We start from the raw sequence: 14051 nt of genomic DNA on the forward strand, positions 1-14051 counted from the left end.
CACGCCATTCTCCTGCCTCAGCCTCCCGAGTAGCTGGGACTACAGGCGCCCGCCACCTCGTCCGGCTAGTTTTTTGTATTTTTTAGTAGAGACGGGGTTTCACCGTGTTAGCCAGGATGGTTTCAATCTCCTGACCTCGTGATCCGCCTGTCTCGGCCTCCCAAAGTGCTGGGATTACAGGCTTGAGCCACCGCGCCCGGCCTGTTGTTACTTTTCAAGGACCAGATTGAATTAATTTTTTGATGTTTCCTTTTTCCTTCTTTAACTATTTGGTGTAGGAGAAATTAACCAGGACGGTCCCTGAGAGCTGGGGGATCAGTGTCTCAGGAACACCTGTGTTTATTACCTGTGTCCATTATCTGTGTCTTAAGTGGCCATTTGAAACAGTCTACATCCTTTTCAGTTAAAAGATTATCAGTACACTGAGTGCGGTGACTCATGCTTGTAATCCCAGCACTTTGGGTGGATCACCTGAGGTCTGGAGTTCAAGACCAACCTGGCCAACATGGTGAAACCCCATCTTTACTAAAAGTACAAAAATTAGCCGTGGTGGCATGCGCTTGTAATCCCAGCTACTCGGGAGGCTGAGGCATGAGAATCGCTTGAGCCCAGGAGGCAGAGGCTGCAGTGAGCGGAGATGCACCACTGTTCTCCAGCCTGGGCGACAGCTGAGACTCTGTCTCAAAAAATTAAAAAAAAAAAAAAAAAAAAAGGATTATCGCAATTCGTTACTCCTTGTAGAAGGAGGAGAGGTGTCTGAAAACAGATCAAATGAGGAACAGATGATGAAACCAGAGGGGGATGGAGGTGGAGTAAACGAATATTGTGTTAATTAGTGTTAAGGAATATGAGAAAAGAGGATAAATTTAGTAAAGAAAACAAACAAGATTTCAGCTATGATTCATTTGCTTTGCTGGAAGACAGTTTAGGAGTATTTAATATTTTTAGTTTGTTTTTAAATCTGTATGAAAGCAGATGAAGAGGAGTGGGAAGTTAAAGAATAATGTTACTTGAATAACACTTATCTCTGGTTTCAGGGATTTTCATTACAACTTTACTAGTATTTGTTTCATTAGCTGAATACTATTGTAGAACTCAGTTTTAGATAAATTCTGAAATGGAATTAATACATTCATACTACTTACTTGCCTAAAAGACATTTTTTTTTTTTTGAGACGGAGTCTCGCTCTGTTGCCCGGGCCGGAGTGCAGTGGCCGGATCTCAGCTCACTGCAAGCTCCGCCTCACGGGTTTACGCCATTCTCCTGCCTCAGCCTCCGGAGTATCTGGGACTACAGGCGCCTGCCATCTCGCCTGGCTAGTTTTTTGTATTTTTTAGTAGAGACTAGGTTTCACCGTGTTAGCCAGGATGGTCTCTATCTCCTGACCTCATGATCCGCCCGTCTCGGCCTCCCAAAAAAGACATTTTTATTATAGGGTTTAAGATTAACGAGATTTTAAAATAAGTGATTAGATTTTAAAGTGTGTAAAGTTTGGTTTATCAGATGACTTGAAAGAATAGTTCTATGAATATCAGTGTTTTTTTATTTTACTATTTTATTTGTGCTGCTTATTTGCTCTATTCATCATAGGGGCAAAGGGAATGTTAGAGATCATCCTAATAGTTGATAAGCTGGTAAAGATGAGGGTAGGGGATAATTTTAGAGTAAGGCCTGTGTGGCTTAGTATGTTTCAGAATATCTGAAAGATGTTTCCACGGGCTTGGGTGTCAGATAAATTAGAAACCCAGCTGGGCAGAGTGGCTCACGCCTGTAATCCCAACACTTTGGGAGGCCGAGGCAGGCGGATCACCTGAAGTCAGGAGTTTGAGACCAGCCTGGCCAACATGATGAAACCCGTCTCTACTAAAAATACAAAAAATTAGCTGGGTATGGTGGCAGGTGCCTGTAATCCCAGCTACTTGGGAGGCTGAGGCAGGAGAATAGCTTGAACCAGGGAGGTGGAGGTTGCAGTGAGTCAAGATGGCACCACTGTACTTCAGTCTGGGCAACAAGAGCAAAACTCTATCTCAGGAAAAAAAAAAAAAAAAAGAAACCCTTTATTAGATCTTCATTGTGGAAATCATAATGTATATAAGTTTATTTTAAAGGGTTAGAGAAGTTAGACTGTCAATCATTTTAACTTGATGTTTCCTTTTTTTTTTTTTTGAGATGGAGTCTTGCTCTGTTGCCTAGGCTGTAGTGCAGTGGCGTGATCTCGGCTCACTGCAACCTCTGCCTCCCGGGTTCAAGCAATTCTCCTGCCTCAGCCTCCTGAGTAGCTGGGATTACAGGTGCCTGCCACCATGCCCGGCTAAATTTTTGTATTTTTAGTGGAGATGGGATTTTACCATGTTGGCCAGGCTGGTCTCAAACTCCTGACCTCAAGTGATCCGCCCACTTCGGCCTCCCAGACTGCTGGGATTACAGGTGTGAGCCACTGTGCCCGGCCTAATTTGATATTTCTTAAACTTGTTTGATGGAGTTTCATGCTCCCCATCACCCCCATGGAACACCCTTTTTTTTTTTTTTTTTTGAGAATGGATTCTTACTCTATCACCCAGGCTGGAGTGCAGTGGCATGATCTTGGCTCACTGCAACCTCTGCCTCCTGGGTTCAAGCGATTCTCCTGCCTCAGCCTCCTGAGTAGCTGGGACTATAGGCATGTGCCACCATACCCAGCTAATTTTTGTATTTTTAGTAGAGACGGGGTTTTACCACGTTGGTCAGGCTGGTCTCAAACTCCTGGCCTCAAGTGATAACGCCTGCCTTGGCCTCCCAAAGTGCTGGGATTACAGGCATGAGCCTCCGTGCCCCGCTGTTTGACCCATTTAAAAAATGACTTGTGGTTTATAAGACAAATTGTCTGAGAATCTGATTGTAGGTACTTCTGCCTCATCAGCTAGAGCAAAGAAAGTCTAAATAATCGTTGTTTTGTAGTTGGCATCTCACCTCATAACTTCTAAAAGAAGGGTTCTCAGTTTGTCAGTGTTTGCTGCCTAGGTAATGTAGTGACTTATTTTATGCTGCAAATGTATGCTTGTTTAGGATTTCTGAAATAGGCTGGCATGATTTCATATAGACTTACGACCAAATTACTCTGTACTGATTCTGAAAAGATTTGTCTTTTTTTTTGGTGCATGTGTAAGAACATAAGTTGCCTGGTCTTAAGAGTTTTTTTCTGGTTGGGTGTGGTGGCTCATGCCTGTAATCCCAGCACTTTGGGAGGCCGAGGTGGGAGGATTGCTTGAGGCCAGCAGTTTGAGACTAGCCTGGTCAACATAGTGAGACCGTGGCTCTGTTTAAAAAAAAAAAGAGGATTTTTTCCGAACGTGTCCATTTGTCTGTGGTACAAACCTATCCTCTAATTTTTCAAACCAAAAAACTTCTTTATAACTTTCTCCTTAAACCCTCTACCTTCAATCTGATGACCTATTCTCTATTTCTATGCTACTACCCCAGGACAGATCCTCCATTTCAATCTTAGATTATTACCCTAGTTTCTTAGCTGAGTTCCTTGGCTATCTGTTTGTCTTTGGTAGTCCACCTTGGAATACAGGTACAATATTGATACTCCTAAAATGCTGTTCATGGATATGGAAGAAGTGACTGTTCTGCCTAGCTTTTAGAGTCTATATGACTTGGACTCATAGTTTTTTTTGTTTCTTTCTTCCACTTTGCATGCTTGGTTGTGCCTTTTCTCCTGATACTCCCGTCTAACTAGAGATTTATTCTCACATTGTTCTACAGTACTCTCCCATGTTTACTCTGGAAATCTGTGGCACTTGTAGTTTATAGTGTAGAATTGTAGCAATCTGAGACTACTACAGTTGTTAGTCTGTTCTGCTTATAACCAGTAAAGTATGCTAGATGATGTATGATGAACTTTCTAGCATAGTGTTTGGCACAGAGTAGGCAGTTAGTAAATTATTGAAATGTTTTAAAGGCCTTTGAAAGCAAGATTTCTCTTACCCAGGGTAATGCTGTCATAGGCATTTAGATATCTTACTTTGATAACTTTTGTAATAAGTTAATAGAGTTGGTTCTTGGAAGAACAAAATCCTATTTTAACAGATGTTTTAGGTCCTAATATGTGTCCTAATTAGAGAGGGTCTATTAGGTGCTTGGGATCTTGTTTAACTGCACACATACCGGCACAACTACTGTTAAATTTCTTTTGTGCTTTTTCCCCCTTTAGAACAAAAAAGGGTTTAACAGTTGTGTGCTTTTAATAACATTGTATTACCTTGTTGGTAGCCTCCACAGCTTTTTTTTTTTTTGAGACAGAGTCTTGCTCTTGTCACCCAGACTGGAATGCAGTGATGCCATCACGGCTCACTGGAACCTCCGCCTCCCGGGTTCAAGTAATTCTCGTGCCTTAGCCTCCCAAGTAGCTGGGATTACAGGTGCGAACCACCACACTGGCTAATTTTTGTGTTTTTAGTAGAGATGGGGTTTTGCCATGTTGACCAGGCTGGTCTCAAACTCCTGACCTCATATGATCTTCCTGCCTCGGCCTCCCAAAGTGCTGGGATTACAGGCGTGAGCCACTGCACCAGGCCTTCACAATCATTTTAAATATGTTTAACATTTCATCCTGTGGTGTATTACTACTTAATTTTCTTTTTTTTGTTACATTAACTGTTTTGATGGTATAGCATGTCATTGTTTCTTGATAAAGTATTTTCTTCTTTTTGGATAAATTACCTGAAGTGGGAATATATGTGTAGGGCATTTAAAAAAAAAAAAAAAAAACACCTTATGTTTTCCTGATATTTTGAGGGAAAAATCTTACTGTAATCTTTCTTCCCTTCTAATCAGATATTCTGTGAATGCTCTTTTTTTTAAACTTTATGAGACGGCATCTTGCTCTGTCACTCAAGCCGGAGTATAATGACGTGATCTTGGCTCACCACAGCCTCTGCTTCCTGGGTTCAAGCAGTTCTCCTGTCTCAGCCTCCTGTGTAGCTGGGAGTACAGGTGTGTGTCATCGTGCCTGCTAATTTTTGTATTTTTAGTCGAGTTGGGTTTTGCCATGTTGGCCAGGCTGGTCTGGAACTCCTGACCTCAGGTGATCTGTCCACCTCGGCCTCCCAAAGTGCTGGGATCACAGGTGTGAGCCACTGTGCCTGGCCTTGTGAGTGCTCTTATTTTGTTTTCAGGGGTGTATGATTGACTTTCACTTTGATGGAGTTTAGAACACAGGCTGCTATAGAAGATTGCCTAGAGAAGATTTTTTTTTCTTTTTTTATTTTGAGAGTCTTCGCTCTGTTGCCCAGGCTGGAGTGCAGTGGCGCAAGCTCGGCCTACTGCAAGCTCCGCCTCCCAGGTTCAAGAGATTCTCTGGCTTCAGCCTCTTGAGTAGCTGGGATGACAGGCACTTGCCAGCACGCTTGGCTAATTTTTGTATTTTTAGTAGAGATGGGGTTTCACCATGTTGGTCAGGCTGGTCTCGAAATCCTGACCTCAGGTGATCCACCCACCTAGGCACTCTGGGATTACAGACGTGGTTAGAGAAGATTCTAAATTGCCTGCATATTTGGATTATTGATAGAGTTCATAGTTGAGTGTTAAGTGCTTTTTGCAGAGTGACTAACAACCTGTGATGGTGATACTATTGTCTATTTTACAAAAGAAGCAAGGCTTAAAGAGTTTTAAGTAGCTTGCCCAAAATCACATAAGAATGGGCATATGAGCTTTAGGGCTGCTTGATTGAAAGCGTATCCTCTTTACTGCAACTCTGTAACAGTCTTCCTTGGGCATGTTAGAGACTTGAGAAATACTTGCTGTGTGATTAGGGTATTTTGTCTCTTAAAATAGGGCGAGGTGGGTTACAGCCCTTTCTGTGATACTTTGAATTTCTTGGCTACAAATGTGACACTTATTAAATTAAATTGCTCTTTGAGGTTGGAGTGAAGGGATTTCTGAAAGGATTGATCAAATTAGCAAATAACCCTGTATAGTAGAAACAAGAGTTTTTCTGAATTCCCTCTTATTCTTTTATTCCTTTTTCTTTTTTTTTGAATTCCCTCTTATTCATAGTATTTAGATGCTTTTACTTAACTCTTCTAATCTTTTTAGGGCTATTTCTGCAAGTTTTAATTTTTCATAAGAATAAGGTGCCATATTAGGTATTTACTCTCTGTTATTAGTTGCTTTATATACATTACCTCATTTCTCTGTAGTGGTCTTGTGAATTAGATGTCAGTTTGTAGACGAGAAAGTTAAGGCATAGAAGTGAAGTAACTTGCCAGGATCGTACACATTGAGGTGGAGCTAAGATTGGAACCCATATTTGCTTGTCTTTAAAAATCTCTCTTTTTTTGTTGTCAGAGTCTCTGTCAACCAGGCTGGAGTGCAGTGGCATGATCTCAACTCACTGCTACCTCCTCTTGGGTTCAAGTGATTCTCAAGCCTTAGCCTCCCGAGTAGCTGGGATTATAGGCGTGCGCTACCATGCCTGGCTAATTTTTTGTAGTTTTAGCAGAAACGTGATTTCACCATGTTGGCCAGGCTTGTCTTGAACTGCTGACCTCAAATAATTGACCTGCCTTGGCCTCCCAAAGTGCTGGGATTACAGGCCACTGTGCCTGGGCGTTTTTTTGTATTACTACTTTAGTCAACAAAGTTTTAAAAGACATTTAAGAATTTTATTTTTTCCTGCCTTTAATACATTGTTCAGTATTGTATTGGCTGCATTGGGAGGGGGAATAAAGAAGAATAAGCCTAGTCGTTCCCTCAGAGAGCTTAAAATCTGTTAGAGGGGCTGGGTGCGGTGAGGTGGTGCATGCTTGTAGTCTCAGCTACTTGGGAGGCTGAGGCGGGAGAATCACTTGAGCGTAGGAGGCAGAGGTTGCAGTAAGCACAAATTGCACCACTGTGCTACAGCTTAGGTAACAGAGTGAGACCCTGTCTCCAAAAAAAAAAAAAAAAAAAAAAAAAAATCTGTTAGAATAAACATTAAGCATATGTGACTAAAAATAACATGGTTAATTATTCTGTGATTCATTTATTCAGTGTGTCCGGTATTCAGCTATTTGGTGGGCATACAGCAGTTACTGCCTTTATGGAGATTTCTTATTTTTAAAAGTCTGTTTCTACTGCCATATAACAGATAAATGAGATAATTATAGATTATGACCTTACAATAAAGGAAATAAGGTAATATGATAAGAGTGTAACGAGGGAGGGCACTATTGCCCTGGATAATGTGGTCAGGGGAGGACTTTGGGAGGAGATGATGATTTGAGCCGAGATCTGGAGAGTGAGAAGCCAGAAGCTTTAAGAGCAGGGGCAGGAGTATTGTTGATAAAGACTTGAAGGCATGGCCGGGTGCAGTGGCTCACACCTGTAATTCCAGCACTTTGGGAGGCCGAGGCAGGCAGATCACCTGAGGTTGGGAGTGTGAGATGAGCTTGACCAACATGGAGAAATCCCGTCTCTACTAAAAATACAAAATTAGTCGAGTATGGTGGCACATGCCTTATAATCCCAGCTACTTGGGAGGCTGAGGCTGGAAAATCGCTTGGACCTGGGAGGCAGAGGTTGTGGTGAGCAGAGATTGGGCCAAAAAAGATCTGAGGGCAGGACAGAGCCTGGCACATTTGGGGAGGTAAAGAGACCTGTGTATAGAGCATAGAGAGTACAGAGGAACGGAGCGTGAGAAGGTTTGAGAGCTAAGAAGGGCCTTGCTGTGGGTTCTGTTTAGTCCGTTTAGGCTTCTTTAACAATACCATAGACTGAGTAGCTTGTAAATGACAGAAACTTACCATAGTTCAGGATCCTGGGAAGGATGATACTGGGGTGCTGGCATATTTGATGTTTGGTGAGGGCCTGCTTTGTGGTTCATAGATGGTTGGTTTTTTCTTTTTCTTTCTTTCTTTCTTTTTTTTTTTTTTTTGACAGAGTCTCACTCTGTTGCCCAGGCTGGAGTGCAGTGGTGCTCTCAGCTCACTGCAACCTTCACCTCCCAAGCAAGCGATTCTCCTGCCTCAGCCTCCTGAGTAGCTGGGGTTACAGGCGTGCGCCATCAGCTGATTTTTGTATTTTTAGTAGAGGCAGGGTTTCACCATGTGGGCCAGGCTGGTCTTGAACTCCTGACCTCACATGATCCGCCCACCTCGGCCTCTCGAAGTGCTGGGATTACAGGTCTGAGCCACTGCGCCCAGACCAGTTTGTTCCTTTTTGCTGTGTCCTCTTGCATGGTGCAAGGGGTGGGGGAGCTCTCTGGGGTCTCTCATAAGGCCCCTAATCCCATTTGGGGATGAGGGGACTCTGCCCTCTTGACCTAATCACCTCCCAACAGTCTCACCTTCTGACAACATCACACTGATGATCAGGTGTCAGCTTATGAATTTTGGGACACAGACATTCTTATCATAGCAGGAAGTCAGGTGGTTGGGGCAGTTTTGTCCTAACCTGGACTAGTTAGGAAAGGTCTCAGAGAAGGAGGGGTTTTGTAGTGGAAGGGTAGCTTGAAAATAGGGTAAGTTGTAAGGCCAGGCACCCAAGATTTGGCTGAGATGGGAGGATCCCTTGAGCCCAGGAAGGTTGAAGCTGCAGTGAGCCATGATTGAGCCACTCCACTCTGGCCTAGGTGACAGAGTGAGACCTTGTCTCAAAAAAAAAAAAAAAACAAAAAACCATTCTTTAGGAAACTCGTATATTTGAAGATCAAGGGCTAAAAATTCACTCAGTACCATTTAGCAGAGGATGTATAACATCCATTACACATCCGGTTTAAAAACAGCATGTTTCTAAAATTATACATGTCTTTACAAATAAACGTTACAGTATTAATAACTATAGAGGCACCATTAGGACTAGTTACAAAACATGCTGCTAACTTTCTCAAGGCATCTCTGAGCCATCTCTTAAGGTGTCTATTTTGATCATGGGGCTTTAAGAACATTTTCTTTGCTTTAATTGGTTGTAGATCTCCATTTTCATTGTCTTCATCGTTGGCTTGATCTCCCTTTTTGGCAAACATTTTTCCTGTTGTCCCCACGAAGGTCTCATTTTCTAGCCATTTCTTTTTTTTTTTTTTTTTTGAGACGGAGTCTCGCTCTGTCACCCAGGCTGGAGTGCTGTGGCCAGATCTCAGCTCACTGCAAGCTCCGCCTCCCGGGTTCAGGCCATTCTCCTGTCACAGCCTCCCGAGTAGCTGGGACTACAGGCGCCGCCACGTCGCCCGGCTAGTTTTTTATAGTTTTTAGTAGAGACGGGGTTTCACCGTGTTAGCCAGGATGGTCTCGATCTCCTGACCTCGTGATCCGCCCGTCTCGGCCTCCCAAAGTGCTGGGATTACAGGCTTGAGCCACCGCGCTCGACCTCTAGCCATTTCTTCTAGCCATTTCTTCTTCATCTGACACATAAAATTCCACTGTTCCATCTTCAATCTGCTTTGTTCTAGTATTCATCTGAAGCATTAATTTCTCAACCTCAGGAGTAAATCTGATGAATGACATTCCTTCCATAGAAATGATCTTCACATAACAAGAGATGCTCCTCTTCTGTTAGGAAATTCTTTACTTTTAGTAAGCTCTGGCAAATCTGAGTACCAGTGCTCTTAACTAATTTTATTTTCTTCCTCTTCTAGTCATTTCTTAGTTTCTGAGTCCAACCTTCTTTGCATGAACTTCATGTGCAGGTTCTTGGAGAACTTGGTCTTGTGCTCTGGTGCCATGCTGGCTTCAGCTTGTGCTGTGTTCTGGCCACCTGCTGTTTCTTAGTTAAGAGACTAGAATGAGAAAGTTACATGTGAGGATGTCAGTTGATAGTGTTATTGAAGGACTGTGATGCTTGTTTATTGTCTGTGTACCCCACTGGAATTGTTGCTCCAAGAGGGCGTGAACTTCATTATGCGAATTGTGGGGTATGCCTACATATAGGACAAAGCTTGGCACATGGTAGGTGCTTAGTAAAGGCTTGTTGAATGAATGAGTGAATCTACAAGTCTTGAATATTTTGAGGAAAATTTTATTGTAATCTCCATTTTATTTTATTTTTTTTGAGACGAAGTCTCACTCTGTCCCCAGGCTGGAGTGCAGTGACACTATCACGGCTCACTGCAACCTCTGCCTCCTGGGTTCAAACAATTCTGCCTCACCCTCCCAGATAGCTGGGACTACAGGTGAGCACCTTCACACCTGGAAAATTTTTGTTTTTTTTGGTAGAGACCAAGTTTTACCATGTTGGCCAGGTTGATATTGAACGCCTGACCTCAAGTGATCCTCCCGCCTCAGCCTCCCAAAGTGCTGGGATTACGGGTGTGAGCCACCACTCCTGGCTGAGACAGGGTCTTCCTCTGTTACCCAGGCTGGAGTGCAGTGGTGTGACTACAGCTCACTGTAGCCTTGACCTTCCCAGCTCAGGTGATCTCTCACCTCAGCCTCCCCAGTAGCTGGGACTGCAGGCACATGCCACCACTATTTTTTTTGTTGTTGTTGTATTTTTTGTAGAGATGGGGTTTTGCCATGTTGCCCAAACTGGTGACTTCCTGGGCTCACGTGATCCTCCTGCCTTGGCCTCCCAAAATGTTGGGATTACAGGCGTGAGCCGCCACACCCAGCCTTGGTAGAACTTTTTTTTTATTTTTTGTTTTTATTTTGAGATAGCGTCTCTCTGTGTTCCCCAGGCTGGAGTGCAGTGGCATAATCTTGCCTTACTTGAAACCTCCATCTCCTGGGCTCAGGTGATCCTCAACTTCCCAAGTAGCTGGGACCACAGGCGCATGCCACCGTGCCCAGCTAATATTTGTATTTTTGGTAGAGATGCAGTTTTGCCATGTTGCCTAGGTTGGTCTCGAACTCCTGGCCTCAAGCAATCCACCTGTCTTGGCCCCTCTAAAAGTGCTGGGGTTATACGCGTGAGCCTTGTGCCCAGCCTCTGGGTAGGATTGTCTAAGTAATGTTGTATTCTTAGTTGAATATGTAAGAGGTAAAGTAGAGATTCCTCTTCAGAGACTCCCCCCCATCTAATTTGAAATAAATAGTAACTTCTCTTAAAAGCAAAATTTATTCAAAGACCTGTGCTAACATTCTTTAATATCTGCTAGCCGTAATAAATAAGTCAGTGTACTTTATGTTCTTAGCTCCCACAATTTAGCCTAAATATTTGCCCTGGCATGCTTATACTGGTCCAAGCAAGCATCAGGTCATAGCCTGTTCCTCTTCCTTATTGGAAGGTGTTTTTGCCTTTCTCAGCATTCCATAAGTTACTTCCTCCTTCCTTTGTTCTCCTCTGCCTCTTTTTTTTTTTTTTGAGATGAGTCTTCATCTGTCACCCAGACTGGAGTGCAGTGGCACGATCTTAGCTCACTACAAGCTCCGCCTCCCAGTTTCACGCCATTCTCCTGCCTCAGCCTCCTGGGTAGCTGGGACTACAGGCGCCCACCACCATGCCCGGCTTATTTTTTTGTATTTTTAGTAGAGACGGGGTTTCACCATGTTAGCCAGGATGGTCTTGATCTCCTGACCTCATGATCTGCCTGCCTCAGCCTCCCAAAGTGCTGGGATTACAGGCGTGAGCCACTGTGCCTGGCTGCCTTTGCCTCTTTTTAAAAGTTGTAAGTTGCTAGCCTGTCAGGACAAATACAAAATGTGAGGTCCCGTTCCAGCCAATAAAAACCGGACACAGCAGTAGGATAGACGCATCAGGTTATAAATGACCCTGTCTCCTTTGCGTGGTGTACTTTCATGGCAAAACTACAGGCAAGTGTACCCTTTCTGCAGAAGATATAAATGGCCTTGCTGAGAAAATTAATGTTCAAATGCTATTTCTTTACGGCACCGAGGAACAAGCATTTCTATTTTTTTTTGAGACGGAGTCTCGCTTTGTCGCCCAGGCTGCAGTACAGTGGAGCGATATCGGTTCACTGCAAGCTCCGCCTCCCAGGTTCACCCTATTCTTCTGCCTCAGCCTCCTGAGTAGCTGGGACTACAGGCACCTGCCACCATGCCTGGCTAATTTTTTGTATTTTTAGTAGAGATGGGGCTTCACCGTGTTAGCCAGGATGGTCTCGATCTCCTGACTTTGTGATCCACCCGCCTCGGCCTCCCAAAGTGCTGGGATTACAGGTGTGAGCCATTGCGCCTGGCCGGAACAAGCATTTCTAACAAACATATAAGGCCAGCTGTATGCTTTTTGTTACATATCTTCTGTGATATAGAAGCAAACAAGACAGTTGTTAGCACACCTGCATACATGTGAATGCATGGAATACATTCCTGTGGTTTGAGTACTTTTGGTTGTCTAAAAATCACATGCATGGGCAGATGTTTAAAAAATTGTACATTAGATATGCTACTATAACTTACAGCAGAAGATTATATAAGTTGTATTTTCCAAAGTGGCTGGATTTGACAGGAGAGACAACTAGTTCCGATTTTATTCTGTTTAATCCCACAACCAGACTAGTCCTTCTGTTGAACTGATAAGGAAGATTGTGAAATTGAGTCATTCTCTTGATTCCTGTAGTGCCTCTTCTTTCTTGTATCCTAAGTATGAAAATGGGTTACTTCAGGGGCAAATGTATTTCACATGAAGACAACTTTACTTTTAGTGTGCTTTGGATTAGAGTGAATGTGGTGTCAGAAAAAGAAAATTCAGTTCTGGTATTAACAGTTTACTAACAGTTTCATTCTGATACTCCCACCCCACAGTTTAAGGGCTCAGTCTTGCAAGACCGCCCTCACTTTAGGCAGCAGCTACAAATGCAGTGCCTAGGCTACCTACACCTCTGCCCAGTAGACTACTAATTTTGGGATTCCCATGGCTCTTCTTAGGTTTGATTATTAGATAGAATGACTCACAGAACTCAGGAAAACATTTTACTTACCTTTATGCCTTTGTCATAAAGGGTACAACTCACGAACAGCCAAATGGAAGAGAGATATAGGGCATGGTTGTGGGTGGGGAGGGCTTCAAGTGTTGCCCTCCCAGGACCTGCTTTCCCCTCACCTTGAAATGTTCACAGACCTGGAAGCGCTCCAAATCTCCTGTTTTGGAGTTTTCATAGAGCTCAGTTTCCAGCCCTCCTCCCCTCTCTGGAGGTTGGTGCATGGGGCTGAAAGTTACATCCCTCTAGAGTCACTTTGTCTTTCTGGTGACCAGCCCCATCCTGAGGCTTCCTCGCATGCCTTCCACTGCCACCCTGTCACTTTATTAACATAAATTCAGGTGTGAATTTGTTATGAAAAACAAAAGACACTCATCACTCAGGAAATTTCTAGGGATTTTAGGAGCTCTCTGCTAGGAACTGGGGACGGATACTAAATATTGCCACAGTGTATTACCAAAAATCTGGCTTGCCTTTTATTCACAGTTACTATTAATACTTGACATAGTTTTATAAGGGGTGTAATCTGATTGAGAACATAAGTTTTTTGTAAAACTTATTAGCAAGTATTTAATCTCAGATCTTAAGATTGCTGTATGTTTGTGCCTAGAATGAACGGGCACGGGAAAATAGGGCATTTGTAGCTGGGAGTCTCCCCTTTCTCCATACAGATCGTTTGCTCGGGGATTGTCTGGTGGAGTTTAGATGGCAGCCAGCCAGTCATAATGATACCATAGAGGGGGTTCCATAGCCTTTTAAAAGCTATAGCGCATGGACTTAAAATTTCAGGCGCTGTAGCTCTGAGGTTCTCAAAGGATATTAGAATTCCCCTAGTGTTAAGAACCTAGAAGAGAGCCAGGTGTGGTAGCTCGCGCCTATAATCCCAGCACTTGGGAGGCCAAGGCGGGTGGATCACCTGAGGTCAGGATTTCGAGACCAGCCTGGCCAACATGGAGAAACCCAGTCTCTACTAAAAAAAGTACAAAAATTAGCCAGACGTGGTGGCGCATGCCTGTAGTCCCAGCTACTTGGGAGGCTGAGGCGGGAGAATCGCTTGAACCCGGGAGGCGGAGGTTGCAGTGAGCTGAGATCGCGCCATTGTGCTCCAGCCTGGGTGACAGAGCAAGGCTCTGTCTCCAAAAGAAAAAAAGAAAAGAGAAAAATAAAAAACCTGGAAGATACGGGTATTGGAGGGGTAGATGCCAGGAAGGAAAG

The 14051-nt window shown here is 43.6% G+C and overlaps 1 protein-coding gene and 1 pseudogene across 2 annotated transcripts in view; one reads left to right on the forward strand and one right to left on the reverse strand.

Moving 5' to 3' along the window:
* The window catches only part of CDC42 (cell division cycle 42), a 41282-nt gene that overhangs the window by 7273 nt on the left and 19958 nt on the right, over positions 1–14051 (forward strand). The window lies entirely within an intron of this gene.
* LOC104663241 lies at positions 729–9764 on the reverse strand (annotated as a pseudogene).

Source organism: Rhinopithecus roxellana, chromosome 12 (assembly GCF_007565055.1).
Source record: "Rhinopithecus roxellana isolate Shanxi Qingling chromosome 12, ASM756505v1, whole genome shotgun sequence".
In the NCBI taxonomy this organism is placed as follows: Eukaryota; Metazoa; Chordata; class Mammalia; order Primates; family Cercopithecidae; genus Rhinopithecus; species Rhinopithecus roxellana.